Below are 8,760 nucleotides of genomic sequence, written 5' to 3'. Positions count from 1 at the left end.
AATCTACAGAGGCCTTATCTCCATTTTTTTTTCTTCATTTTTTATCACTTCAGGAAGAAATATATACAGCTGACCCTAGAGTCAAAGACACAGAAGCCAATCTTAAAACAAAAAAGTCATTTTCACCATAAGTATATAAATTTAAAAAAAAATAAGATCTCTCCCTTTGAGGCACAGATCTTCAAAATATCTCAGAGATGCCTCTAGCATACCACAGTCCTTTATGTCACACTGTCCCTGGAACAGCAGCAGAAAGTCTTGGATGGAAGCCCAAGGAGAAGCAATGTGATTAGATCAGGACAATGTCCTTAAATATCTGGGTTTTTTCCAACGAGAGGTTCCTTCACTGTTTTTCAGACAACACTGCTTTTTCCAGCTGCAGATCCAGCGGTATCTGCAATGTTGAGACTGCACTTAAGAAACAAACTTCACAACGTCAAAAAGTCTTTGCGTTGATGTGACAAGTGCAAAATCTGAGGATTTGTGTGGGCTTGCCTTAGCCTGAAAGTTTTGAGAACTTTCTGGTGGTCAAGTGCCACTTGTCTAAACTCTCTTGCCTTAAACTCTGGGAAAAACGTATAGACAAATCACTGCATAACATGAACCAAGTGTGTAGAGGCTAGTTTTCAGTGGGGAAACGAGAAGGAGGTAGACTGTGCTGAGAGAATTTATAAAAATAATTTCCAATGTACTCAAGAAGGAAATCCCTCTATAACGAACATTGCATTCATCCTGTCAAAGACATTGGGATAATGGTAAATACTGACAACCTACCCCATCCAATTTTTCTGGAGGAAGACTGAACCTTAGGACAGAGAAAAGTGTGAGCATAGCAACAAAAAAAGAAGTCTTTTTGTATAGGAAGGCATTTGTATAATGATTTTCACTATGTTACTAATGAGACTTTTCTGTACTGATTAGATCATTTGGACTATTAAAACATTTAGACTATTAAAACATTATTAGACTGTTAAAACATTAATCAGAGTAACCATAATTTTTTCACTCTGTATGTGGTGTGTTCCTTTTGCCTGTAACAAGATTTTGAGTGTAAGAGGATTTTATTTCACCATGAACTTGGGAGAAAACAACAGGGCTGCTGCTATCAAAGTTTCTGTGATTGTATAAATCACAAACCAGTCTTTCCAAGGATTAGTAAAACCCTGTGGGCCTTTGAAGGTCCAAGTCAGTTACTAGACCAAAGCCACAGCAGATCTGCAGGAGAGCGGCAAGTCTGCATCCTTTGTTATGTCTGTTTTCAGTGGCTGTTGCCTTCACGAGTAATGTTCCACAGAAAGATGGAACAAAGCCCAGCTCAAAGTAATCTCTACTTCTGTTTGAAAAAAATGCTGGGGAATAGGGACAGACTGCTGAATTCCTTTCCTAAGGTATTAAAAACCTGTGAGATTTTAGTGTGACACCTTCAATTTCAGGGCAGTGTTTATTTCTCATGTACCTAACTCAGAGAAATACATCTCCCATAAAGCATTTCCCATAAATGTTTACAAGTGACTGGGACATTTACAATGTTAAATCTGACATAAATATCTCAACATAATAATTTATTATGCCTTGCTGTTTTCTATATAAGCTCCAGAAGAATAAACAATATAGAAAAATGAGGAAAGTACTGAAGTCTACTTAAGATACTTCAATATTAAGCATAGTAAAGACAATGGCCAGTTGTGAAGAACTGCGGGAAGCACTCATGATGCTGACAACATCTTGTCAAGTAAGCCACAGATAAAACTGGGTTTAGACAAATGTAAAGCAACACCCATGGAAAGAAAATTCCTCATTTTACGAATTACTGCTACTCAGGAAGGGTTATAAAAAAAAAAAATGGATGTTGAGCTAGACTGGTCAGCTCCAGTATAACTATTTGTATGTAGCACATCGATGCCAAAAGAAAATGAGAATGGTATCCTTTTACAAAAAAGCAATGTATGTCATTTTCATTGGTATGATCCCAAACTTGTCTCAATGCAAAGTCGACACTTTTCCAGCTTTTCAGTCAGCAGTGCTGCACCGTTACATTTCCCCCTCTGAAGGGTCAAGCCTCAAGAAACCCTGCTTCAAGCCTAATTTACTGTGATTGGCCTTGCTGCAGAGAGCCTTAGGCTACCGCATGCCAGGTTCTCAGGCATGTCATATTCCCTTTTGTTGAGCTGAGACCCTTACAGTCATAAATTTGGCAGCTGGAAGTTCTGTGCTCATTGTCACAAATTTTTGAACTGAAGAATTTCATTCAGAAAGTCTTGGAATAAAATTTCTACTTCATACAGAGTAATGAGAAGCCAGAAGGGAATACAATGATTATTTTTCTAACACAAAGCATTTTCATAACAAAGTATTTGGTTTTACTATGTTCACAGAAGTCTGAAATTAAACAGTGAGAAAAAATAACCTATGCTGAAAATTAAACAAAAACAACAATCAAAAATTCAGACACCCAAGTGCTCTTTCAGCTTTGAAAGAGTATTGAGACCAGGATCGTGTCGTTAGGATTATTTTCCTAATATTATGTCTAAAGCTTTCTGCCTGAAAGTACTCTCTGGTTCTTCATAATTTTAGGCAGCTGTGATGATATCATTTTATCAAGAGATAAGGGGTTAAAATACCATGCAACTATCATATATAAAAAAGTCTTTCAATCATCATCATGTAAAAGAAGAAAATTCCACAGAGCTATTGTGCATAGAAATGTGTCTATTCTTTAACTTTCTCTTCTTAATCAGAAGACTATTTTATTAGATAATATACGAAATTTGAGGAACGACAATTAACAAAGACTAGGTTTACAAAAACATTTGGAACTACTACAGACCAGGTGGCTGTTTCGGTCAAATATCATGAAGAAAGTGCAGTCTAAACTTTCAGAGGATTTTGACGATTTGCAGTGTTATTAGGAGTCAGTAGAAAGTTACACATTAGTAACCACTGTTTTTCAAAAAATGTGCATGGAAATCACTAGTCAGAAGCAGGTTTATTTGTGCTCAGTCACTTAAGAATAGAAAGTTTTGCCTCATTCTAACCAGAGATGATACATTTCTGCTTCTTTTTTTCATTTAATGCAGAGCATTAGACAATGCTCTTATTACAGGATTTCCAACTTCTTTTCAGTTACTTCTGAAATACAACACAGGTTCTTGGGGAAAAAAAACTGAAGTAAAAGAAAGAGATTGGAAATGAGTGACTAAAAACCAGTACCTACTGTTTACCGTAACTTTTCTTCTCTTTAAAAGTAACCTTTCTTTCAAGTGGATCTATATGGATATTCTGCACGTCACTCTAAGAAATCTGTGCTAACCAAAGATTCTATGTCAAGGAGTAAAACTAGCTGGTCAATGTATAGTCAACATTTGGTGAATGTATAGACAGAAATCCAGGTAGCTACATGGTACTATCTAAATTTTCCTCAACACAATCCTGAAGTGATGCGTTTGACAGAATGCCTCTGAGAAGTATATGTCAGTATCCACCAGACATCCTGCAGGTCACCGTTTGCTCTATAAACAGTGATGCCTAGATATGGAAGTAATCAACCCCTTCCAGCAGGGCGTGGACACTGAAAACAAAGAGAAATGCCTACTGACATCAAGACTATGAAGTACATAGTCATAGAGGACACACATGAAAAAAACATAGGTGACTAATAACTTAATTAAGAATAAAGTCTATCACTGTCATGAAAGGAAATGTGGAGCAGGTCCAAATAGACACTTTCATAAAGAAAGAAAAAAAATAAGATACATTAGCCACACAGGACTGAAATGACCCATATTCCTATTAGTGAAAACAAGAGCATGAAAAGGTGCCTCCGTGAGCGAAACAGGAGCTATAAGAACTCAGATATTTAGGCAACCAACTCATCAAAGCCAACAGCAAGGGAGTCATAAAGCATTGAGAAATCCTGACAGGACGATATGATTTGAGGAGCCTTGTGTCCTGGTTTCGGCTGGGATAGACTTCATTTCCTTTCTAGTAGCTGGTATAGTGCTGTGTTTTGGATTTAGGATGAGAATAATGTTGATAACCCAGGGATGCTTTCGTTACTGCTGAGCAGTGCTTGCACAGAGTCAAGGCCTTTTCCTGCTCCTCATCCCACCCCACCAGCAAGTGGGCTGAGGGTGCACAAGAAGTTAGGAGGGGACAGAGCCGGGACAGCTGACCCCAACAGACCAAAGGGATATTCCATACCATATGACATCATGTTCAATATATAAACTAGGGGAAAAGCTGGCCAGGGGTCTGCTGCTTGGGAAGTGGCTGGGCATCTGTCAGCAGCTGGTGAGCAATTGCATTGTGCATCACTTGTTTTGTATATTCTTTTATCATTATTATTTTCCCTTTCTTTTCTGTCCTAATAAATTGTCTTTGTCTCAGCCACTGAGTTTTACCTTTTTTTTTCGATTCTCTCCCCCATCCCACTACAGGCGAGTGAGCGAACAGCAGTGTGGTGTTTAGCTGCCTGTCGGGTTAAACCACAAGAGTCTTTTTGGTGCCCAACATTGGGCATGAACCTATGACCCTGGGATTAAGAATCCCATGCTCTACCAACTGAGCTAGCCAGGCTGAAGGTGATTTATGATGACCTGGACAACAAGCAATTATCCAAAGATCCAGATGAAGTCAAGTGCATATGACCCAGTGTCGTATGCCAACTCATTGGCAGTAATAATGGACAGAGAAGGAAAATGGTAGATGAATTAGCTGGCTAGCTCCGGCAATACGAAGAAAGTCTTTCTTCCTCCCTACAGGCCTGTGTCTCTGCTGTGGAGAAACTGTCCCAGGAGGTCCAGCAACAAAAAGAGGATATATTCTACTCCCCACCTGTATGGGCCAGTGTCTCAGCCATTAGGAGCAAACGTCCCTCTGCTCAAGAGAAGAGATATCGTGGGTACACACCCCGGGGCACCCTGTGGTTTTACCTGCATGACGACGGAGAGGACATGAGGAAGTGGGATGGAAAATCTACCTCAGCCCTACAGGCATGGGTACATGAGTCGCAAGGAAAAACAACCACAAAAGGGGGTTCTTCCAGGAAAACTGCTGCTCCAGTCTCCAGTGAGCAGCTCCCCAGACAGAGTAGAAGGGCTGATTCCACTTCCAACCTTAACAAAGGGACTTCTGATTCATACTTACAAGAAGTGGATAGCGAATATGATGACCAGGACTAGAGGGGCCCTGCCTCCGGCCAGGTGGAGGAAAGGGACAACAGGGTTTACTGGACTCTGAGGATTCGATGGCCTGGCCACAGGAGTATAAGGCTCTCGTAGACACCGGTGCACAGTGCACCCTGATGCCATCAAGCTATAAAGGGGCAGAACCCATTTGCATTTCTGGAGTGACAGGGGGATCCCAAGAGTTAACTGTATTGGAGGCCGAAGGGAGCCTAACTGGGAACGAGTGGCAGAAGCACCCCATTGTGACTGGCCCAGAGGCTCCGTGCATCCTTGGCATAGACTACCTCAGGAGAGGGTATTTTAAGGACCCAAAAGGGTACTGGTGGGCTTTTGGTATAGCTGCCCTGGAGACGGAGGAAATTAAACAGCTGTCCACCTTGCCTGGTCTCTCGGAGGATCCTTCTGTTGTGGGGTTGTTGAGGGTTGAAGAACAACAAGTACCAATCGCTACCACAACAGTGCACCGGCGGCAATACCGCACCAACCGAGATTCCCTGATCCCTATCCATGAGCTGATTCGTCGACTGGAGAGCCAAGGAGTGATCAGCAAGACTCGCTCACCCTTCAACAGTCCCATATGGCCAGTGCGAAAGTCCAATGGAGAGTGGAGACTAACAGTAGACTACTGTGGCCTGAACGAAGTGACGCCGCCACTGGGTGCTGCCGTGCCGGACATGCTAGAACTCCAATACGAACTGGAATCAAAGGCAGCCAAGTGGTACGCCACGATTGACATCGCTAATGCCTTCTTCTCCATCCCTTTGGCGGCAGAGTGCAGGCCACAGTTTGCTTTCACTTGGAGGGGCGTCCAGTGCACCTGGAACCGACTGCCCCAGGGGTGGAAACACAGCCCTACCATTTGCCATGGACTAATCCACACCACACTGGAACAGGGTGAGGCTCTGGAACACTTGCAATACATTGATGACATCATCGTGTGGGGCAGCACAGCAGAAGAAGTTTTTGAGAAAGGGGAGAGAATAGTCCAAATCCTTCTGAAGGCCGGCTTTGCCATAAAACGAAGTAAGGTCAAGGGACCTGCACAGGAGATCCAGTTTTTAGGAATAAAATGGCAAGATGGACGTTGTCAGATCCCATGGATGTGATCAACAAAATAACAGCCATGTCCCCATCAACTAGCAAAAAGGAAACACAAGCTTTCTTAGGCGTTGTGGGCTTTTGGAGAATGCATATTCCAGATTACGGCCTGATCGTAAACCCTCTCTATCACGTGACCAGGAAGAAGAACGACTTCAAATGGGGCCCTAAGCAACGACAAGCCTTGGAACAAATTAAACGGGAGATAGTTCATGCAGACTCTTTCACTGTTACTTCTAGCTCTTAGTTAGAGGTTTTCCCCGTGGAGAAGAAAAGCTCCCTAGCAAGCAGAGGGTGAACTGTGAATCCTTAAAAAAATTGGTTAAAGATCTTTTAAAGGGTGAGTTCTAAGGAGACTGCATCTCCTTCAATACAACACATTAGATGTGGTAGAAAATGGGAATTTACAGCACTTGTGAAAACTCAAGCCTGTCTTAAGCTGGGCTTCCAAAAGTGTGCTTTCTTTCCTATGCAATAATTTGAATTATTAAATGTATTTTCCCCTTTGCAAAAGGGTTAGGAACAGCATAAAAATATTTAGTAATGTATTGCAGTTTAAACAGTCATTCTCAGTGGGAGGGGAGAGATAATAAGAGAAGTGTGGAACAAACAGTTTGCCATAACGCCATGACATAGATGTCAACGAGGAGTAAGGACTCCTGGTCAGGGTATTCCAAAGAAAGCAAAAAACAAAATAAAATAAAATAAAATAAAATAAAATAAAATAAAATAAAATAAAATAAAATAAAATAAAATAAAGTAAAATAAAAATAATAGGAAGACGATAGTTTACAAACTAAGGGGATCTGTACACCAAATGCAGCAGAAGACAAAGCTCAAATTGCTTCTTCGTAGTTGTCATTTAAGTAATAAAAAAGTGCATAATACTTAAAAAGAAAGCACCTACAGTGCCAAGGAACTAAAGATGTTCCTTTAATTTTCCTTTCTCTATACATCTTGAGATAATTTGTTTTTCCATTGAACCTAAGTCTGTGAATTTGTATTGGATACAGATATATTCCTTCTTAAAAGTTCTTATACATAATCTTCTGTTTTCCCATGTTTCTAGCATATATAAACTGAGGTTCTAAATTATTTGGTTAAAATACATTAATTTAAATGAATGGATTAAGATTTTTGTGCATGTCTTATCAAAGTTCTTTGTTGTTTTTTTCACAGCTTTTAGACTGATGAAAATCGCTCACATTGGAGAATGCTTCAAAAGAATTTTTGGTATACAGTACATCAGAAGTCTTCAAGTGTTTCAAGTCTGGACATGACAATAGATTTCAGATTTCTGTTTTCCAACAAGGCTCTGACAAAGCATGTTGACAAGAACAGAGAGAATGAAGAAAAACCTAGAAATCTAGCATTAATATATCATATTTCTGCTTCACTGTGTACAAGTCCCTCTCTAGCCTGGGATGTTAAAATGTGACTACTCTGTGTTGCAACTGAATAAATGTATATAAACATATCTGTTAGAGAATTAAAGAATACTGCAAAGAAAGTTTTTGAAAAAATGCTATATCTGACAGGAAAACGGAAAGTAGAAATTAGATACCAAAATCTTCAGATTGCATTTTCAGGATTATCCCAATTACGAAGAAGAAAAGCATTGTGTATGATTTACTGTTGTGGGCAAAAAAAGTAAATAGAACATGAGAGAAAAAGTTCAAGCTGCAGAGATGAAGGCCCTGAGCCTGAGGAGTGAAAAGAAATGAATGAATACTGAAGACTCTCAGTGCACACATTGGTTACACTATATAAGATCATACAAATCATAATTTCTCCCAACATAAAAAATACACTAATGAGTTAAAAGTGAACAAATAGAAATTTTTATTCTTTGTGAAAAATCAAACATTCAAGACCTACCTTTTCAGGGAAAGGTTTGCACACCCCCAGGCAGAGCAACATGATTGAATGGTGTAAAACAGCCTGATTGCTTAGACTAAATTGGAGAAAGGTCACCGAGGCTCTGCTTAGAAACCACCAAGACCATCTGAGTTAGTCTTAACGGAATGCAACAACCCAGAGGAGCAGGGATTGCCCCAAGGGACAGCGCAGTGATGTGCCTGGCAGGGAGCAGGTTGGGACCATGGGTAAGGAAAACCCGAGCGTTTTGGGACTGCACGAGCGTCTGTCAGCACGTCTGTGAGTTTTTGTGTACATCTTGTGTATGTGAAACTTAAGGTTCAAGCTCAAGGTTGAGTTTATAGTGTCAAGGTTGTACTTATAACATAAGTGAACCCTTGCAGTTTTACAGTTTTGCCATGCCTCCTTATGCACATTCATCAGAGTGAATTAAGGTTGCACATGTTGAAATTTTAATGGTGTGTCCAGAACATGAGTTTCCCGCCTTGCAACACAAATTGACGCTGACCAACACCCTGGTGTATTTTGCGAAAAGTCATTTGAAGCTAAATTTTATGTACATTAAGTGCGCTGACCTTATGAATGCCCATTGCACAGG

At 40.4% G+C, this 8,760-nt stretch overlaps 1 non-coding gene across 1 annotated transcript; it reads right to left on the bottom strand.

Moving 5' to 3' along the window:
* Window positions 1–4,502: 4,502 nt before the first annotated feature.
* On the bottom strand, window positions 4,503–4,575 carry TRNAK-CUU (transfer RNA lysine (anticodon CUU)). The gene has a single exon. It is a non-coding gene; the product is annotated as a tRNA-Lys (tRNA).
* Window positions 4,576–8,760: the final 4,185 nt, after the last annotated feature.

This window comes from Calonectris borealis, chromosome 8, assembly GCF_964195595.1.
Source record: "Calonectris borealis chromosome 8, bCalBor7.hap1.2, whole genome shotgun sequence".
Taxonomy (NCBI): Eukaryota; Metazoa; Chordata; class Aves; order Procellariiformes; family Procellariidae; genus Calonectris; species Calonectris borealis.
The sequence above is the reverse complement of the archived record's forward strand: the minus strand, read 5'-3'. Positions and strand labels throughout refer to the sequence as shown.